This window comes from Anastrepha ludens, chromosome 4, assembly GCF_028408465.1.
Source record: "Anastrepha ludens isolate Willacy chromosome 4, idAnaLude1.1, whole genome shotgun sequence".
Taxonomy (NCBI): Eukaryota; Metazoa; Arthropoda; class Insecta; order Diptera; family Tephritidae; genus Anastrepha; species Anastrepha ludens.
In genome coordinates this window covers 43,170,808-43,190,147 of record NC_071500.1, presented here as the reverse complement: position 1 = coordinate 43,190,147, position 19,340 = coordinate 43,170,808, and the positions used below count along the sequence as shown (strand labels likewise).

The 19,340-nt window shown below is 37.1% G+C and overlaps 1 long non-coding RNA gene across 2 annotated transcripts in view; it reads left to right on the top strand.

Moving 5' to 3' along the window:
- The window catches only part of LOC128862105 (uncharacterized), a 36,337-nt gene extending 23,438 nt beyond the window's left edge, over window positions 1-12,899 (top strand). The window contains exons 2-3 of one of the 2 annotated variants that reach the window (XR_008454427.1): window positions 5,523-5,925; window positions 11,538-12,899. This is a non-coding gene — a long non-coding RNA (uncharacterized LOC128862105). Of the gene's footprint in view, window positions 1-5,522; window positions 6,135-11,537 lie in introns of both variants that reach the window. The other variant, XR_008454426.1, reaches the window with a different exon arrangement.
- The last annotated feature ends 6,441 nt before the right edge of the window (window positions 12,900-19,340 follow it).

Sequence of the window (19,340 nt, the reverse complement as noted above, 5' to 3'; positions counted from 1 at the left end):
CGGCATACAAAAGAACCGAGTTGACTACCCTGCTACATAGTAATATTTTGCTGTGGCTAGGTCCGCCATTGTTTGGCATGATTCGCGACAGACAGGACTGCACACGCAATGCCTTCTTCACAGCGTATTTCAATAAATGGTATAAGAGCTAAATATATATATATATTGTATATATATATATGTATAAATAAAGAAACTTCTCAAACTTTATTTATACAAAATTTTGCTCAAAAACGAGCACGAAGACAATCCCTTTGGGAAACCATTTTAAGACGCAAAATATTATGCAAACTTAGTTAAACTTAGTTAAACAGCATAAGTAAGCATGTCTGCATCTCTGCCAACCACGCCCGGTTTAATTAAAAAAAATAATAATTGATTGACAGCATTTTAACGAGTATTGCTATCAGGCAGAGCATACATTAAGCGGAAGTGCATCCAATCGATACGGAATTTTAGAAGGCTTCTAACCATTTGAAGTTCACACCATTTTGCCAACCCCAATGCGGAAGATTTTTATGGTAAGAACTTTTTGCTTCTGTTTCTGTTAGCAGTCATCAAAGGCTGAGCTTGCACTTGTGTTGAATATATGTGAGCATCTATGCATAAGTATGTCACTCGTATATAAAATAGCTGCCAATGGGCAGAGGGTCGAGGAGCGACCATGAAAAACTAAAAGTGATGGAGCATAGCAAATGGAAAATGTGAAGTGTAAATTGAATAGGCAACAGAGAAGCTAAGCCATAAGTATAATATATTCCGCTGAGAGTACTTTGTATTCATATTTGTTCTAGGCATTTTCAATCATTTTATAAATGAACGGAGTTCAATGAGCGGCAAACGAAGCGTAGTTAATTTTACAAATAGCAAAAACCATGCAATCTTGTGAGTGTGATTAGACTTGAAAAGCTATTAAATACTTATTAGAAATTATATAAAACTTATTTCTAAATAACACAAATGGTAATAGAATGGAAAGCAAATATAAGTAGAATGGTTGAATTGTGGACAGGATCAAATAGCATTTCCACAAAGCACAAAATAAGTGGGAAATGTAATTAAAACATTAGAACAACTAAAGTAATTTGAGAAAAGTTATTAAAAATACACTAAAAAAAATGTAGTTGGGATGTAAAAGTCTCTACGATAGTGGTTTTGTTCAAAGTTTTCTAAATTGGTATATTTTTCCTTCCGAAATTCCACATTTGCTCTTCCTCTTTCAATGCAAGTAGCGAGGTCTGAGTACCTTTCTAATAAAAACGTGGCTGGCAAAATTCAAACTTAGAGTACCGTTACAAAATGAATTTTTCCGCAACACTCGCATGAAAAGCGAATTGAAGCAGTGTTCCTATGTAGACACCCTAAAAGTCTAAAAATGCAGCAAACTATTTGAGGAAGTCGATGCCGCGCATAAATAAATGGGTGCAATGGTACGCCGAAGTTAAAAACATCGGATGAGATCCAAAAAATATACTTCTACGAAGCACGATCCGAAGATCATTGAATTGTTTATGACTAAGCCGAAGTTATGAAGCTGGCAGTTTTAAGGAAAAAAATATTAATGGTATCAAAAACACAATTCGGGGATGTTTATATGCAGAAGACCTCAACTTCCGCAGTACATTGAAAAAAATATTGCCCTCATTATCACACATTGAAAGAGGGCTTGTATGGGGTAAGGCAAATTCAGAACGGAATAGTCCTGTTATACTGCTGATAATCGACAACTTCACGAAACTCTTAAGAATCCAGTTAAGGTTCGTGTTTGGGCCTTGTTCTCCGAAAAATGAAGTGGACGTTTATTTGTGCATATCGCCAATTTGAATGCAGGTTTGGTGAATAAAAGTTCAAAAAGGTATCATTCCCATCAGCTGCGATGATATTTGGGAGAACTAGTCAATCCTGGATTTTACAAGAGGACAACGATCCCAAGTATCGAAGCTGAATGTATATGGCGTGAAGGCAGGATTAAAATACTGGATTGGCCTTCATAGTCACCTGATGCAAACCACATTGAAAATGTTTAGACAATAGTTAAGCAAAAACTCAAATAAAAACAAATATGGACGGTCATATTGTTATCAAAGCAAAGTGGGCTGATTTGCGTGTGCAGAAAATGTGAAACTATTATAGCTCACCACCATTAGCTTCAGATTTAATTTAATTTACTACGGATTTTTTTTTAATATATGTGACCTGGTCTATGAAAAGGTACCTTACGTGTCAAAAAAACATTTTTCACTTTTTTGTTGATTCGAATAGTGCGTGAAAGGCTCTTTAAAATGGTGAAAACCAGAAAGTCATAATTTGTTTAAAAGTTTGTTAAAAGAAAAAAAAAACAAAAGTCAAATACGAAAATATATTATATTACAAAAGATAACTTATTTTTTAAAACGATTTCTGCGATTTGCATTAACTTTTTCTTATTTATTTATATATAAAAAAATGTTTTTCACTGCTTCTGTGATTTTATTGATACTGTGATCTATGCTGAAGAAAATAAGCCATTGAAAAATATTAATATTTAGAAAAGTTGCAAGGGTTTTTAGAAGTTTAAACTTTAACTGCAGTTTTCTCGAAAACTTGTTTTCGCACGTAAGGTACCTTTTCGTAGACCAGGTCACATATTGTGTATAATGTTTTTCATAAAATCATACAATGAAGTTTGTAAGAATCGAACCGGTCAAATCGTTTCTAAATTATGGCGGCCACGCTTTTACTATACCGACAAAATATACAATTTTTTGCATTATTTAATTTATTATTCCTCTATAATCATATCAAATATTATCAATGTCAACTACTAATACTACCATAAAGGTGCGTCAATTTTCAAATCTTTTAGAATTTCAAATCTAGGGGCTGGAAACACTAGCAGCGGTCAATACTACTTATGTATATCCCAGCTATAACCTAGAGGGGCCACAATTTTTTTGCCAAAATAAGCACACTTTCTTTTCCGATAAGAAATGTTTTCCCTGCTAATACATCAGTGCTGGGAATGAGCGAGCACATATTTAGCGGTTTCATCATCCGTCCTACAGAACCCTTACGTCTCATTTGAGTATATTTCTAGGCTAACAAGATGATAACTCAATCTACAATATCCTGCCAGAATTCCGGTGATGATCCTACAATTATTCTTATTTATTTTTATAAAATATTTAAATCGGGTTAGATGAAAGCTACCTATCATTGATTTTGATGGCGATGAACGCAGTAGATTGCCCCCGTATCTTTCCTCTACCTCCTGACAAAGAGAGTCAAAGTTGAGATTTCCTAAGCCATAAAACTCAAACGCAAATCGATATTAAAACATTTCTTGAAAGACACTAAATCGGGATTAAGTTTGTCGACTTAAAAGATTATTATTTTTTTTTTGCAATATGGGTTGCTTGTAAAAGTGAGAATTTTCTATAACTGTAGGTAATTATTAAGCAATCTTGGAGCATTCCTTGTATAGTTCGTACTAAGGTTGCCGATATTAAAAAGGTAATAAAAATGGAGGGTCCTCGTTGAAATAAGAAACTACTTTTTCTAACTAACTTTTTCATGTCGAAATGTTAAAATTTTAAAGCCACGCGACAAACAAATCCAAACCTCTGCAGAGTTTTGGTTATCTTCGCCAAAGTTGATATGGCGAATAACGACATAATTATAATGGCTGTTGGTGTTGACTGACACTGTTTGAGAGTAATGATTTTCAGGTAGCTGTTCAAAGTATTCTTGCATTATTATTGTTATTCGCTATCGCGCTGGCTGGGGCGCAAAGTGGCGATACAAATAAATTCTATTGGGGTCGATTTGCAGATTTTGACTTTTGGCCATCCTCTTCGACGAGAGCCTTGCGTATTATAGTCTAGAGATATTCTGTTGATGTCAGTCGCTAGTTTATGGACTGTATGGCCTGTCCATTTACACTTTCGTTCGCGTAATTCAATCTCAACCGGACTTTGTTTGCTTCGAGTAAGGCGCTCTTCACTAGATGTCCAGTTATCTGCCCACCATATGCGCAGTATAGCTCTTAAACAGTGGTTTATAAAAGTTTGGAGCTTTTTTGTTGTTGAAACAGCGTGGTGCGTAACGTTTCGCAGCCATACAGCAACATAGAATCCACATTTGAGTTGAAAATCTTCAGCTTTATTCTTGTGGCGAGCTGCTTCGCGTACCATATGCTTTTAAGCATAGCAAAGGATAATCTGGCTTTTGCATTGCTTTTTGCTAATGATTAGCGAATGTAAAGTGACTTTGGAAAAAAAAAATATTTTTTTTTGGAATTGTTAATGTTTCAAGTATTCGTTCAGTATGGTTTCGGCAATTGCACGCTTAGTCGGACTTGCATTTTCATTGTATTTGAAAATATTTTTTAAAATATCTTTTCTCTGATTTCTCTTGTTGCACATTTTGAAAGTTCACTACGTTGTTCACTTTCAACGATAAACTAAAGCACCAGTTTTTGTTGACACTTTCGACTTTTTTTATGAAATTCTGTTGCCAATAAACTTCTAAAAAAATCAGTCTTTTTCGTATTTGTACTTTTCGTTTTTTTACTTTTAACAAACTTTTAAGCAAATTATGACTTTCTGGTTTTCAACATTTTAAAGAGCCTTTCACACACTATTCGAATCAACAAAAAAGTGAAAAATGATTTTTTGACACGTAAGGTACCTTTTCATAGACCAGGTCACATATATTAACTGTTATTCTTCGGCAATGCTGTCATCGAAAATTTCCCTAATCCGCTTAAATAATGAAAATTAAGTCTAGTTCTCAATTCGCATTATTTGCACTTAATTCCTGAGATAATTCCGAATAAAGCTAGTTTAGTTCACACCGATTAAGACCACCGTCTGTCTATACTATAAAAGTAAAGCAGTATTGTTAGCCAGAAAAGGTACTATTCTGTTCACTGATAAAGGTACCATTAGAATACCTTTGGCCACGAGTAAACTTATAACAAACAACAATGCTACCCAAGAGGCCAATAGGTCATGGGAAAATGAAGATACATGCGTAACAGCTAGGCTTTGAAGGTCGTGGCTTGTTTAACCGGTCATTGGCTATTTGGCAGGCATTCCTTGAGACTGGGAGTATTCTCCCATGAATATAGCAGAAGTTGTAGAGATGAGGAAGAGGAAGAAACAGTTGAGTACTTCCTTTGCAATTGTCCAGCCTTAGCTAAAATCAGAGCAGGTTGTGTAGTTAAACACTTTTTCAATTCTCTTACAGAACTATCTGGAGCCGGGATTAGACCAATCCTACGCTTCGTAAAAGCCTAAAAATGGTTTCATGAAAATAAATAAACAAGGGTCCCGTGTCGTACAGTGGTATCAGAACGAACCTGTAAGGTCTAAGCGAGTCTTGCATATTCTGACAGAAAGTGTCTTTCATGGAGTGGAATTATATCCCCATATTCAGTGAAGTTTTATATAGCTTTCGTTTCGTGTGAAAATATACCTGCTGATATTAATTTCTCATCGGCACGCTTACTAATGAAAATTATTTTCTCTTTTTATTTGCAGCGTGATGACCAGCTATCAGCGATACTCATTTTAGCTATTACTTTAATTGAATTTTTCCATAAACGAATAATGGAAGGCAATAGTTATATCAGTTGCTCACCTCATCATCGATGTAGTCATGTCGATCCAAAAGGCAATTGATGCAGGCAAACTACAACAAATCTATATAAAATACATAGAAATATAAAATCAATCGTGGAGGTGTAGAGAATTAACAACCAGAAAAATTAGAAAATAATATTATTGTAGAAAAGGAGAAGAAGGAGTGAGCGGATAAAACTGAACTGCGCAAATGACCGTAGATTTATAAATGACTAGTAATTTTTCAGTTTATTGTGTTGTGACAGCTCTGCTGGCAGCTGGGGTTGGTCAAAGTCAACGGCAAATTTACTATACGCAGAAGGTATTGTAAAAGAAATTGAATGGTAATCGAATAAAAATGAAAGTGAAACCATAAAAATAACAGTTTAATCGAAAACTGATATTTTTAGTGCGGTCTGAGTGGAAAAGTTTCTTTGTCAATTTGTGTGAGTAGGGTTTCGCGTTGGAATGTTTCAATGCAAAAGGCGTACATGGCGTATGAGTAACTATGCGATTTGAGTATTACTAACAGTAAGTCACAGCTTATAAAGCTACCAAATAATAAATATATTGCCATTTAATTCAATTTCAATTTGCTGCGCACAAAAGTTCTTTTTAAAAGGCTTTATGTACGTAATAGGAACTACGTTAACCGAAATAACAAAGCAAAGGAAGCGCAATGGCGGTAGTTAATTGCGCATAGCTGATGCGGCACGTGAAAAGGCCAAAGCGAACGCAAGCAAAACACAGACAAACAAAAAACAGTAATAAACATTTCTGTGGGTCTAGCGGCATATGCGCTCAGCATGTAAAATCAGTCGTGTGTATTTGCGTCTAGCTATGCCGCTGATATTTGTGCATTTGCGGCGCCATAAAAACAAAAACCAACCAACAAACAGGAACAACACACAGCTGCGGAGTGTTGTGAAATAGTCAAAGATTTGCACATTTGTGTAGCCGAAAGTGGTTCATCGGAAAACGCACAGTCAGCCAGCAGCCAACGTTTATGTGGCCAATAGCCGCAGCGCACTGCTGCCATGCAACATTAGCGCCCATTATTATTGAAATAAAAAGCTATCAACGTTTGGGTGTTAAGTAATTAAGTACCATAATTCCCACAGTTGTAAATTGCTAATGCGCACGTCATATGGCGGCTCGAAACTTGTTGTGCACGAGCAAATATGCGAAAAAGATTCAATAAAAATGTGCAACAAAATGAAAAACAAAAATAGGTCGTATATGAAAAACGCGTAGCGTAAAGGAGAAAAAATATATGTAAATTTCTTTCGGGAAAAATTATTATTTTTTTGCCACACTAAACTTACGCAAATGTGTTGGTGTAAAACTTTCAAACTTCACACACGCACACATACACATATAAGTGAATAATTCCATATGTGTATATGTATATGTATACCTTAAGCGACCAAAATATTTCAACGCCAGTTTGAATGCGTAAACGCATAATTACAATTTTAAAATACCACAGAATTTGCAGCGGAAGCAGGAAAAAATATCGATAGAATAAAAAAGCAAAACAAACAATAAGCAATTAAGGATTTGTTAAATTCAAACCAAACCGAACGCGCACAATCTAGTAAAATTTAATCAATGCTGTCTATTAATTTTTGGAATCAAGCACAACATCCATCGACATTATCAAACGGACGAACGAAAATTTAGTCATAACATATATAGTAAAAAGTGGGCACGGTTTTTATTCAATTCAAATAATATTTAAGTCGTTTCTAACTGAGGTGGGGAGCAATGCCAAGGTTAGGTTAGGTTGACCTGGCTGACTGAAAGACATCACATAGACCTATTGGGTCTTTGTTCAGATGCAGCTGTACACTTCCATTTCCTTGTAGCAGGCTTCTTGTAATAAGCCTGTGCTTTTTGCGAATCTAAGTAAGCTTTGAAGCTCTAACCCCGAGAGACATTCTAACCTCTCATATTGTTCTAAGCATTTCATTCGGGTTCTAGCTAGTAGCTACTTCAGGGTGAGTGAAGCAAAACCAAACTTGGGCCAGTTTTGTTAAGTTCTTAATGAGATATACGCATTTAGTCAAAAAGTGGCATGACACTGCCCACTTTTCCAAATTTTACTAACATTGTATTTTCTTTATGGCTTCCTCATTTGCTTCGTTGACCCTCGTTTATAGCCGAGATACCACGTTTTCTACATCCATATACTTCTATATATACTTCTACTACTTTCATAGTCATTGTTTGAAGCAAAATTTCGAAAATGGTTGTAATAACAAGAAGAAGATCATAAATAAAGCCAAAGACGAAGAGAAGGATATTATTGTACAATAATAACAAGAAGAAATTCTTAAATGAAGCGGAAGAAGAAGAGAAGATAGTTATCGTTAAATGTGAGGTCGACGTGGTTATTGACTACTTTAGCCCATTCTCTCAACCAAAATTCAATGGACAAAGAGTAATATGAATAGCTAGTTTCATTGAGATGTATTTGTTTCTGCTCAAGTTATTTTGGCCATGGACACGCATGACTAAATGGACTCCTTTCATCATTCTAAGCATTTTAATACACCATATCCATCTTGATTATTTTATGCTGTTACATGAAACCGTTATGTGTACAGAGTTATAGAGCCTTGTACGCAAGTGCGCGTGGGAATGAAAATTCATCAAAAATATCGGCAAAAACTTATTTACATAACTCATCAATTATTGTGTTAATAGTTCGCTGCAAAAATATAATTGCAAAAAACTCATGCCATGACCGCAGGAAAATTATAACAACTACAATATAAGCTTTTAATGGGAGCTAATTTATGCATGCACATATAAAATAATAATTTGGATAAAAAGCTATCCATTATTTTTGCGTACAATTTTTGAGCAAATGGTTTGAAACTGTTTTATGGTAAAGTTTTAACTTCTCGGCGACGCTACGACTACTAATATGCCGGTCAACTTCGATTATTTCTGTGATTTTATAGACATTTTTGATATTATCGTCATTTTCTTTAACATCAAAAATGCCTGAACGGAATAGACGAATCCAAAATTGCGCGTAATTAGCTGTCACAGTATCGGCACCATAAACTCCCTCTTCTTCTTAATTGGCGCGGTAACCGCTTACGCGATTTTGGCCGAGTTTAACAAAGCGCGACAGTCGTTTCTTTCTCGTTCTAACCGGCGCCAATTGGGCACACCAAGTAAAGCCAAGTCCTTCTCCGCCTGATCTCTCCAACGCAGAGGAGGCCTTCCTCTTCCTCTGCTACCACCAGCTGGTACCGCATCGAATACTTTCAAAGCCGGAGCGTTTGTATCCATTTGGGCGACATGTCCCCGCCAAAGTAGCCACTGGATCTTTATTCGCTGCGCTATGTCTATGTCGTCGTAAAGCTCATACAGCTCATCGTTCCATCGTCTGCGACATTCGCCGTTGCGACCAACGGGCAAAGGTCCAAAAATCTTACGGAGCATCTTTCTCTCGAACACTCCAAGCGTCGCTTCATTGGATGCTGTCATCGTCCACGCTTCTGCGCTATACGTTAGGACGGGCATGACGAGAGCCTTATAGAGTGTTAGTTTTGTTCGTCGAGAGAGGACTGCTCAGTTGTCTACTTAGTCCAAAGTAGTACTTGTTGGCAAGAGAGATTCTGTGTTGGATTTCACGGCTGGCATTGTTATCGGTGTTAATGCTGGTTCCTAAATAAACGAAGTCTTTTACAACCTCGAAATTATACAATAACTGTCTACAGTGACGTGGGTGCCGACACGCGAGGGCGCCGACTGTTTGTTTGAAGACAGGAGGTACTTTGTTTTGTCCTCGTTCACCACCAAACCCATTCGCTTTGCCTCTTTATCCAGTTTGGAGAAGGCAGAACTAACAGCGCGGTTGTTAAGGCCGATGATGTGAATATCATCGGCATACGCCAACAATTGTACGCTCTTATAAAATATTGTGCCTGAGCGATTAAGTTCTGCGGCTCGTACGATGCTCTCCAACATCAGGTTAAAGAAGTCACACGACAGCGAGTCACCCTGTATGAAACCTCGTTTGCTATCAAACGGCTCGGCTGCTGACGGCGCTGCTGTCGTTGAGCAATGTCATCTTGCAAAGCCGTATAGGTTTTGTGGGGATACCAAATTCAGACATCGCGGCATACAAGTAACTCCTTCCCGTACTATCGAATGTAGCTTTCAAGGCGACGAAAAGACGGTGCGTGTCGATTATTCTTTTATGGGTATTTTCAAAGACTTAGCGTATTGCAAATATTTGGTCTATGGTAGATTTTCCAGGTTTAAAACCACTCTGATAAGTTCCAATCAGTTGGTTGACGCTGGGCTTCAGCCTTTCACTCATTACGCTCGCAAGAACCTTATAGGCGATATTTAGAAGACTAATCCCGTGGTAATTGGCACATATTGCAAGATCGTTCTTCTTATGGATTGGGCAGAGCACACTTAAATTCCAATCGGCAGGCATGCTTTCATCCGACCATATTTTGCATAGGAGCTGATGCATGCACCTTGCCAGCTCCTCGTCGTCATGTTCAGCCGGCAGTCCGTCGGCGCCCGCGGCTTTGTTGTTCTTTAGCCACGTTATCGCTATTCTCCCCTCGTCATGGTCGGGTAGCGGAACGTCAATTCCGTCGTCGACGATTGGGATATCGGGATCTTTAGATTCTCTGTGACATGCGCAGCCATCACTGTTTAACAGGTTCGAGAAGTGTTCCCTCCATAATTTAAGATTGCTCTGGATGTCAGGCACCAGTTCATCGTCTTTGTTCTTTCAGGAAAACGCCCCGGTCTTAAAACCTTCTGTAAGCCGCTGAGCTTTCTGGTTGCGTTTTCGGGCGTTGTTCCCGTTGGCCAGCATCTCAAGCTCTTCGCACTCCCGTATTTCGGCCTCTCGTTTTTTCTTCGGATAATACGTCTCTCTTCCTTTTTTAGCTCTCTGTAGCGATCTCCCACGGGCGATCGGCACCATAAACACCATTCACAATTTTAACGGCATGGCTTGTATTTTTGCCTTTATCAAAGAATTGTAAAATGTACTGAACTTTCTCTTTTTTGATTTCCATTGTAACACACTGTAACTCACAACGGAATGGAATTTAGTGTGAAGTGTCACCTTGACAACGATCATAAAGTTGAAATGGTTTGATACTTTACGAGATATCGATCACTGCAGCGATCTACCGTGGAAATAACGGATTTATTTTTCCCCAAATTAATATTATATGAACTTTAAAGCCTGATAGCTAGCAATTACGAATAAACATAAACATATATTTTTCTTTCAAACAACACGTCTAGATGTTGTTTTAAAATAAAACACCTAAAAATCTAAATTCTTTCGGCTGTCATTATTTTTATTAAAAATATGGCTCTTGATAATTATATGAGAAAAAGGAATGCCCACCTGGAGGCCGTCTGCATGAAAAATCCGCGAAGCAGTCGATTCATGAAAGTATAATTGTTGAAAAAATCAATGGTTTCAGCAATACTTTGCGCTACACCAGCAATATTCTCAATAAAACATCCAGTTTTCGTTCTACCAGTCCTCTTTATATCCTCGACTGAAGCAGTTTCGTGGAATCTATTCACCAATCTTTGAATTTTCAACTCATTTGGACGATTATCTCCACCAAAAACCTTACGAATTTCGCAGTATTTTCGACCATTTTCATAATAATTTAAACGCATTGTTCCACCGAATCACAAAGATGGCATAAAAAATATACACATTAAGAATTATTCACTGACATCTAGGCGTCAAAGGGTATTTTGAAGGACCCTATATATATACATATGTATTTTTGTGTATATGTAAAAGTTGTAAACATTTTTTTTGTGTGCAATAGTGAGTAAAATGACAAATAGGGAATATATATAAAAATGCATAAAAAATAAAAAAACCCCAATTTAGTTTCATTGAAAATAAAATTACAGCACTGGTCAGCACTTAGATTTAGAAGGCGAAAAAAGAACAAAAACTAAAAAACTTGCAATTCAGTGAAATCATCAAAGCGGAAATAGCATCAGTTTTAAGCAAATAGAAGCAGCAACAATCTGCAATTCACTTAGCTCACTGCCCGCTTAAGTGGCTACCAAAGGCACAAATAAAGCTCGAATATTTTCTGCTTCACTCAAGAGTTGGCCATTTTTTTGAAGCCACAGCCAACAGAATGCGGTCACACAAATACGCCCCAACCCCATCCTATAAATAACCAAGAACAGTAAACCTTACCTTACCTTAGGTGCGTCGGCAAGCTGTACCAGCGGCTGTTTTGCAGTCAACGCCATCGCTATCGGCTGTGGTCAAACAAGCAATCAGGCTAACTGACGACAAAATAAAGGCTTCAAATTGAACAGAAGTGAATATGTGAGTGTGTAAATATGCATATGTATGAGTGTATGTAATACATGTATACATTTGCCGCCGTATACAAAGCTCGAACAGGAAGCTGTATGGTGATAACTAAATAAACGCATCAGAAAAAATGAAATATTACTACAAAATAATGCAAATAAAAATGAATGCCAGCCACCATTACTTATAGCTCACAACGATGAAAAAACGGTTATTTCGCTGAGCGGAAATTGTGAATTTTTCGTAACCGCTAACAGAAAAACTATTGGACCGCCTCAACGACTAACAGAAAAAACGCAAATTTTTCCTGTTGTGTTTGTATATGCAAATCTAGGCAAAAAAAAAAAAACGGAAAACCAAAAACCACACAAAAAACGTTTTTACATTTACATGCCATTGCATGCACAGTTGTGTGTGCATGTGCGCGAATATATGCGCATACTATGCGGCCGTATTTTCTATTTTCATGCGACTACCTACCCACATATGTACATTAACATTCCACTTGTCGCACTCAAATTTGTCCGCGTGAATTAGATTTGTATGCTTCGTCGGTTATGAACAGTGAATTGTGCGCATAATTGTGAAAGTGTGTGTGCGCGAAAAAAAAAACAATAAAAAGAGGATAACATCGGTTTTTGTTGTGCTGCACTCTGATGTGCTGTACTGTGTGGTGCTCTACCGTTATCATGCACTATATCACCGTCAGCTAGAATATTGCATATCAGCGAAAAGCATATCGCCTGCAACTACAAATTGTTGGAGGCAATTTAGTCGTTACCGCTGTTATTTAAACGTCGTGAATGTGCGGTTAGTTTCGAGTTTTAGCCTGAGTAGCTGCACAAACCAGCTTGTAATTGTGTTGCGGTTATAGCTGTAGTGAGCAATTCAACTCACAGACTGCCCATCAAGATGATTGCCTTCCTGGCGCTGTTCTTCTATATGACAAGTAAGTGGAATATTATTATTATTATTTTTCAAAACAGACTTACATTTTCATCACTTCAAAGAGATCTCGTTTTTAGATTTGAAAATTTTATATTATATTTTGCTCATAATCGTACTGAAATTAATTGACTTATGGGCTGCTTATTGCAAAAGATGGTTAGCAAAGAAAATTTGATGGGTTAGGTTAGGTTTGCCAGCCGCATCGCACATAGGGACAGCGATGCCACTTAGACCATGAAGTGGGTCCATTGTGAGTCGCAGGGGCTGAGTTGGATTATATTTCCCCTTCTAGATTGAACCATGCTGAGCTTTGGACAAAGCGTAAAAGGTTGTTGATACTTAAAGTGTATAGAATCAGCTATATTCATGATTAAATAGGATCTTAAATATCGGTTCCCGCTTGTGGCTATAGCCGGCCATGTGCAAGAAAGTTGCTGAATTGTTTCCAAGTTCCTACAGCTGTGTCAGAAATCATGCATGTAAACCCCTAACCTCCTTGCGTGATTTCCTATGAGACAATGTCTTGTGAGGGCCCTTACTAAGGTCCTAACTTAAAGTCAACTAAATTTTATGATATTCTTGGATAAACGTAAATTTAGCCTTGGCCATGTTCACCAAGGAATTTCAGTACGTCCTTCGGAATCGATTAGTACGTCCTTAACAAGAAGCTTACAAGTTGGTCAGCCCTACAGTTCCCTGGTATATCTCTGTGGCCTGTAACCCAGCATAAGATAATACGAAGAATTTTATATAAAACAAAAGAGCATCCATGAAGGATCAAGTTGAGAAAAACTACTACATCCTTAGGCTCATAGACCGACATAGAATGCACTTTGGAAATATAAATTGGAGTATAGAAAGCTTTATACTCGTAGTAAAAAAGCAAACTGATGACATTTTTAGTACCAAAATCAATTTTTTACTCCCACAAACATCTTTTCTTAATCTTAAGCTGAACAAAAAGATATCTTCAAAATATTTTTTTTTGGTATACTAAATATCGGAATAAGTGATTTCGAGCATATTAAATCTAAGGTAATAAAATTTGTCCCGTTTATTAAGTACGTAAGAATTGATTCACTTAAGAAGTAACAAATAAAATCGTACCTGAATAAGTTTAGAGAATAAAATTTTATGCGAAATTCCATCAAACGCTTTAAAAAATCGGTATTAGTGTGAAGTTGATAGCTTCAAATGTAAAACAATTACGAAGACGTTAACTCAATTTGAGTTTCCAGTGCCACCTACAGGGGATGAGGGTTTAAATTTATTTTATGTTTTAATCCAAAGCAATTATTGATTAAGAAATGCTTTGGATAAACCTTCTATGCTCCTACATATGTCTAACACCTGCTTTTTAATATAAGAATATCCATTGATCTTAAATGTTAAAATTTTATCAGAAAAGTAATGACCCGAAGTCTTTGAAAGAATGTTGTGGACGAACTTGGATGGTAAATACGTAGAAAATCCCAGAAGACCAGGACAAACATTTCCAAATTGTGAACAATTACTTTGAAAATATTAAATCCGTTCGCGAAAATCATAAAACACTGGCGGTATCATCGGTCCTTATGTCCTTCGATATGAGGAAGGAGTTGCTCTTGCGGTAAATGGTGAGCGCTATCGTGCCACACTGTCTGAACTTTTCTTTCCCAAAATTAATGAACTAAACAGTGACGCTATTTGATTCTAACAAGAGGGCGCAACTTGCCATACAGCGCGCTTAACAATCGATACATTCGAATTTTTAAGCTACTATTGACGCCATACGACTAGATTTATTGGAAAAGCTGGTCAAGAATTTGGACTGATCGCATGGACCATTTGTTGCCGCGGCGGACATATGTCGTATATCATATTTAAAAGCAAATGATACGAAATTATTTATCGGAATATAATACATAAATCATTCTCACAATATTTCAGTTTGTATTATCATTTTAAGTTCTCAAAAAAACATCCGATATAAGTAAAATTTTTGAAAACAAGTTAAGTGTAATGTTTTTTAAATCTATTATTTACTTACTATTTGTCATCAAACTTGGAATTCCACTCAGAAAAAAAAAAAATAAAGTTCTTCGACTCATCTTATCTTATGAATTATAGAGTTAAGAATTGTTCGAAAGTAATAAAATATCAGATCGAACTGCTATAAAACCTTCAATTACTTTCCGCACATGAAAATTTAATAATAGAGTTCATAATAATTTTGAGTAGAAATAATGGAGTCTTGACCACTTTTGTATGAAGACCGATACATGACTACTACTAAAGTTGCGCAATTTTTGTTATACCTATGACAGACCTTCGTTCAATAATGTGTGTGACAAATTAATTAAAACACATTTTTTTGCCAAAATTCGTTTTTATTCATCAACATAGTCCCCTTTTAGGGAGATACAATCATTCCAACGCTTTTCCAATCTTTCAATACCGCCTTTGTAAAACGATTTTTCTTTGCCTTCAAAATAGGCCTCAGTTTCGGCGATTACTTCATCATTTGTGTCAAATCTCTTACCACGGAGCATCTTTTTGAGGTCTGTGAAGAGCCAGTAGTCGCTGGGGGCCAAATCTAGAGAATACTGTGGAGGGGGAAGAAATTCGAAGCCCAATTCGTTCAATTTTGCCATCGTTTTCATTGATTTGTGACACGGTGCATTGTCTTGGTGGAACAACACTTTTTTCTTCGCCATATGAGGCCGTTTCTTTGCGATTTCGTCTTTCAAACGCTCCAATAACGCTATATAATAGTCGATGTTGATGGTCTGCCCCTTCTGGAGATAGTCGATTAATGTTATTCCATGCGCATCCTAAAATACAGACGCCATAATATTGCCAGCAGACTGCTGCGTCTTTGGTCGCTTTGGGGGGCTTTCACCGGCTGCATGCCACTCAGCAGACTGCTCATTTGACTCTGGAGTGAAATGGTGGATCCATGTTTCATCCATTGTGGTGTACCGACGCAAAAACTCCGACTTATTGCGCGTAAACATGTCCAAACAGCACTTTGAATCATCGATTCGTTGTTGTTTTTGCTCCGGTGTGAGCAAACGCGGCACCCATTTGGAAAACACCTTTTTCATACCCAAATGTTCGTGTATTATGGTATTATTACACTGCCTGCTGATATCTTTAGAATGTCAGCAATCTCCCTCACTTTCACTTTACGGTCGGACATAATGATTTTCAGTGTTTTTTCAACGTTTTCCGGAATAACAGCGTCATTTGGCCTTCCAGTAGATGGAATGTCATCGGTGTCTGTACGACCACGTTTGAATTCGGCATACCAATAACAAATGCTTCTTTTTGATGGAGCAGAGTCCGAATTTTTTTAAGCCATTCCTGGCATTGAACAGTATTTTTTTTTTTTCATTAAAAAACAATGATAAATCAGCACACGGAATAGCTTTGAATTCATTTTTTTTTAAAACTCAAAAGTAGCGTCACTTAAAGCACTGTAACTTGTAAACAAATGGTCGGATTAACATATGATTTTGACCGCAAGCCTAAAAAGGTTGCCAACTTTCGAAAAAAATATTGATTTAGTACTAGTGCCGCCATCTATGTGTCAGTCACACACATTATTGAACGCTCTGGGTATCTGGGTATGCTGCTAACATACAAATTTTCTTATGCGAAACACTTTAATCGGATCTAAAATCGCTATCAATGCAACCTGGCTTAGATGTTGTAATAATCCTCGAATATGTATTTGAAATAAACTAAAAAATTAGGATGCGTACTCAAGGCCGCTCGTGTTTTATGGAGCACAAGTTTGGTGTGTCAACGAATATGACTCAGTTGAGCGATTTCTAAGTTCTTTTTTTAAAAAATTACTTTTGGTGCACCCAAATACTTCGAACTATATTATTCACATCGAAACAGATTGGCTTCCGCAATATCTACATACACTCCGAGCGGATATGTACTTTGTCCTTCGATACTTTATTCTGCCAAGTCTCAGGCTTGCGCGCATCTTTGCTGAAGAGACTGCATGCCTTGGCGGTCATTGGGTAAAATAGTAGAAGGATTCCGCGCTAATATAAATATGGAACCTCTCAATGATTTTACTTTTGTGTGCTTATCTGTGTTCATGCCTTCGTTTTTAGACAATCTTAAGAATAAAAAAATCTCGACTTTTCTGGACTCTGCTGTTAAATCAGAATCACACGAATTTTATGCTAATTGTGCACTTAGAGATATTAAATATTTCAGTGATGATTTTTATGGCTACGCTATTAGCTCTATTTTTGGTGCAAGAGGAAGTATTCTTAACCCTTTAAGAATGCACTTTCTAACGCTTGCACAATTTGTAACTCGAGAGTCCCTGAAAAGTCTCAACATATCATAGGCACCTGCGCAATTTTTAACAATTCTTGTTTAGAGCATTTTGGTGATAGGGCGTTAGATTAATTTTCTATCATTTGGTGTTTCATACGTGGAGATTCGAACCTGCTCACTTCCGAATGGTGGTCACGCATCAAGCCATTCACCAACGGTGGCAGCCACATCATTTCTTTACAATACTAATTTATCATGTACAGGTGCTGCGTAAGTTCACAATGGTATCACATGTCAAGAAGTTGCGCCATTTGTAAGATTACTATTCCTTATGTCCTGGTAGAAAGACGATGCAACACAACAAAGAAAATTGTAACTGCAAATATGACAGCATTTAAAAAACAAAGAACCGGCTCACACAAGGGAAACACAAAAGTGATATTATGACGTTATTTTTCTAGGAATACAAGCATACCTACATACCATTAAAACACAAAAAGGCAAAATGTGACAATGCATCGACGAGCACAAAACAGCATTTAATGAGGAAGTGTCTGTTGCTTTAGAGTGCTTGCAGGTATGTTGAAATGTGCCGATGTACTCGTATACTACTCGTATAGTCGGTCTGTCTTTCACAAGCTTTATTGTCAAGATAGTATGTTAGTGTTGTAGTAGGTAAATGAGAAAATTATGCTCACAATAGACAAACAGAACGCAAGTTCCGTCTCAGAAATTCAAACAATAGTCAAGTCACATATATAAGTGAGTAGGTAAAGAAGAGAGGCAGAAGTATGTAAATATGGGTCCATTGAATTTATGGAACATTTCAAAGAATCTTGCGACAACATGAGGACACAGGAGAGCCTAGACAATGACGAAAATAGCAGTAGCAGCATAGTAAGTGGCATTAGAAAGGATGTTCAGGCAGGTGTGTGCATACCTTTTGCCAATGCTACTGATGGGAAAATGATGATATGACCAAATTGGAAGAGCTTACGTACGTATGTACGTTAAAATTTCCTCGCAATACGTTGTCGTCTACCTATTACTCCTTTCGTTACCTTTGCATACTTCTGCACGAGGGTAATATAATTTTGTTCACATAATGGTTAGACGTAAAAGCATGAGACAATTGAGATATATGTATACATATGCATACCCACAAATGCCCAGAATGATCAGAGAAGTCGGTCTAGCTATGTCTGTCTGCTTGTTTCATTGTCAGTGCGCACGATAACTTGAGCAAAATTGCATTTCAAAGAAACGTGGGACGCATTAATATTACACTCTGTGCAAGGTAGGATGGTATCGGAAATGGGTAAAATCGGTCAATAACTACTTTTAACTCTGTTATAGGATCTCATTTAGATCCGACGTAAGTATTATTGAGACCCAAATAAAACCACTGTCACTTTTTATACCCGCGCGCTATTGTGGGCAAGGATATTATAGTTTAGTTCGGAGAAGAGTTGTATGTATGTAAGTTGCAATGTACGTAAGGTTGCTGTAACTTGCTGCAATTTATAAGTCTCATATCCATCAGCTTGATTCCAACCAGTATACGATAAATTTTATTAAAATGTGCGTAGGTATATAAGGTTCGGTCCGTACCGACCTTCTTAGTTGTTTAAAACTATTCTAAAGCACTAGGTTTTTGGTCCGTTTTGATTCGAGTTCAGGATGTACTCGTACACATATGACCGAGCAATACTTGACGATCATGACGCCCACCTGAAATTTGAGTTGTTAACACCCCGCATTACTTGCGGCTGTACAAAATTTGATAACGCCCATAAGATAACGCGCATAAGAAGAAGCGAACGCATGAACAGAGTGTGAGCAGTGGTAGTGAGAGTGCAGAATGGTGTCGATATTCCAATGGATAGACAGCGCACCAAATACTGTGACTATTCAATTTGAATCTAGCGGGCTAAAATGTTTCACAAAAATTGCTTTTGTAATGGATAAGAATAAGAATTAAATCTGAAATCGATTTATAGAAAATATTGAATTAAATTCAATAAATGCATGCCACTCCGCATGGAAGCCACTAAAGCTTGAAATTCGTTTATGCAAGCTCAAATCGACAATTCTCATATTGTTCCACAGCGTAGGCAGGACGGTTTTCACATATGCAAAAGAAAATATAT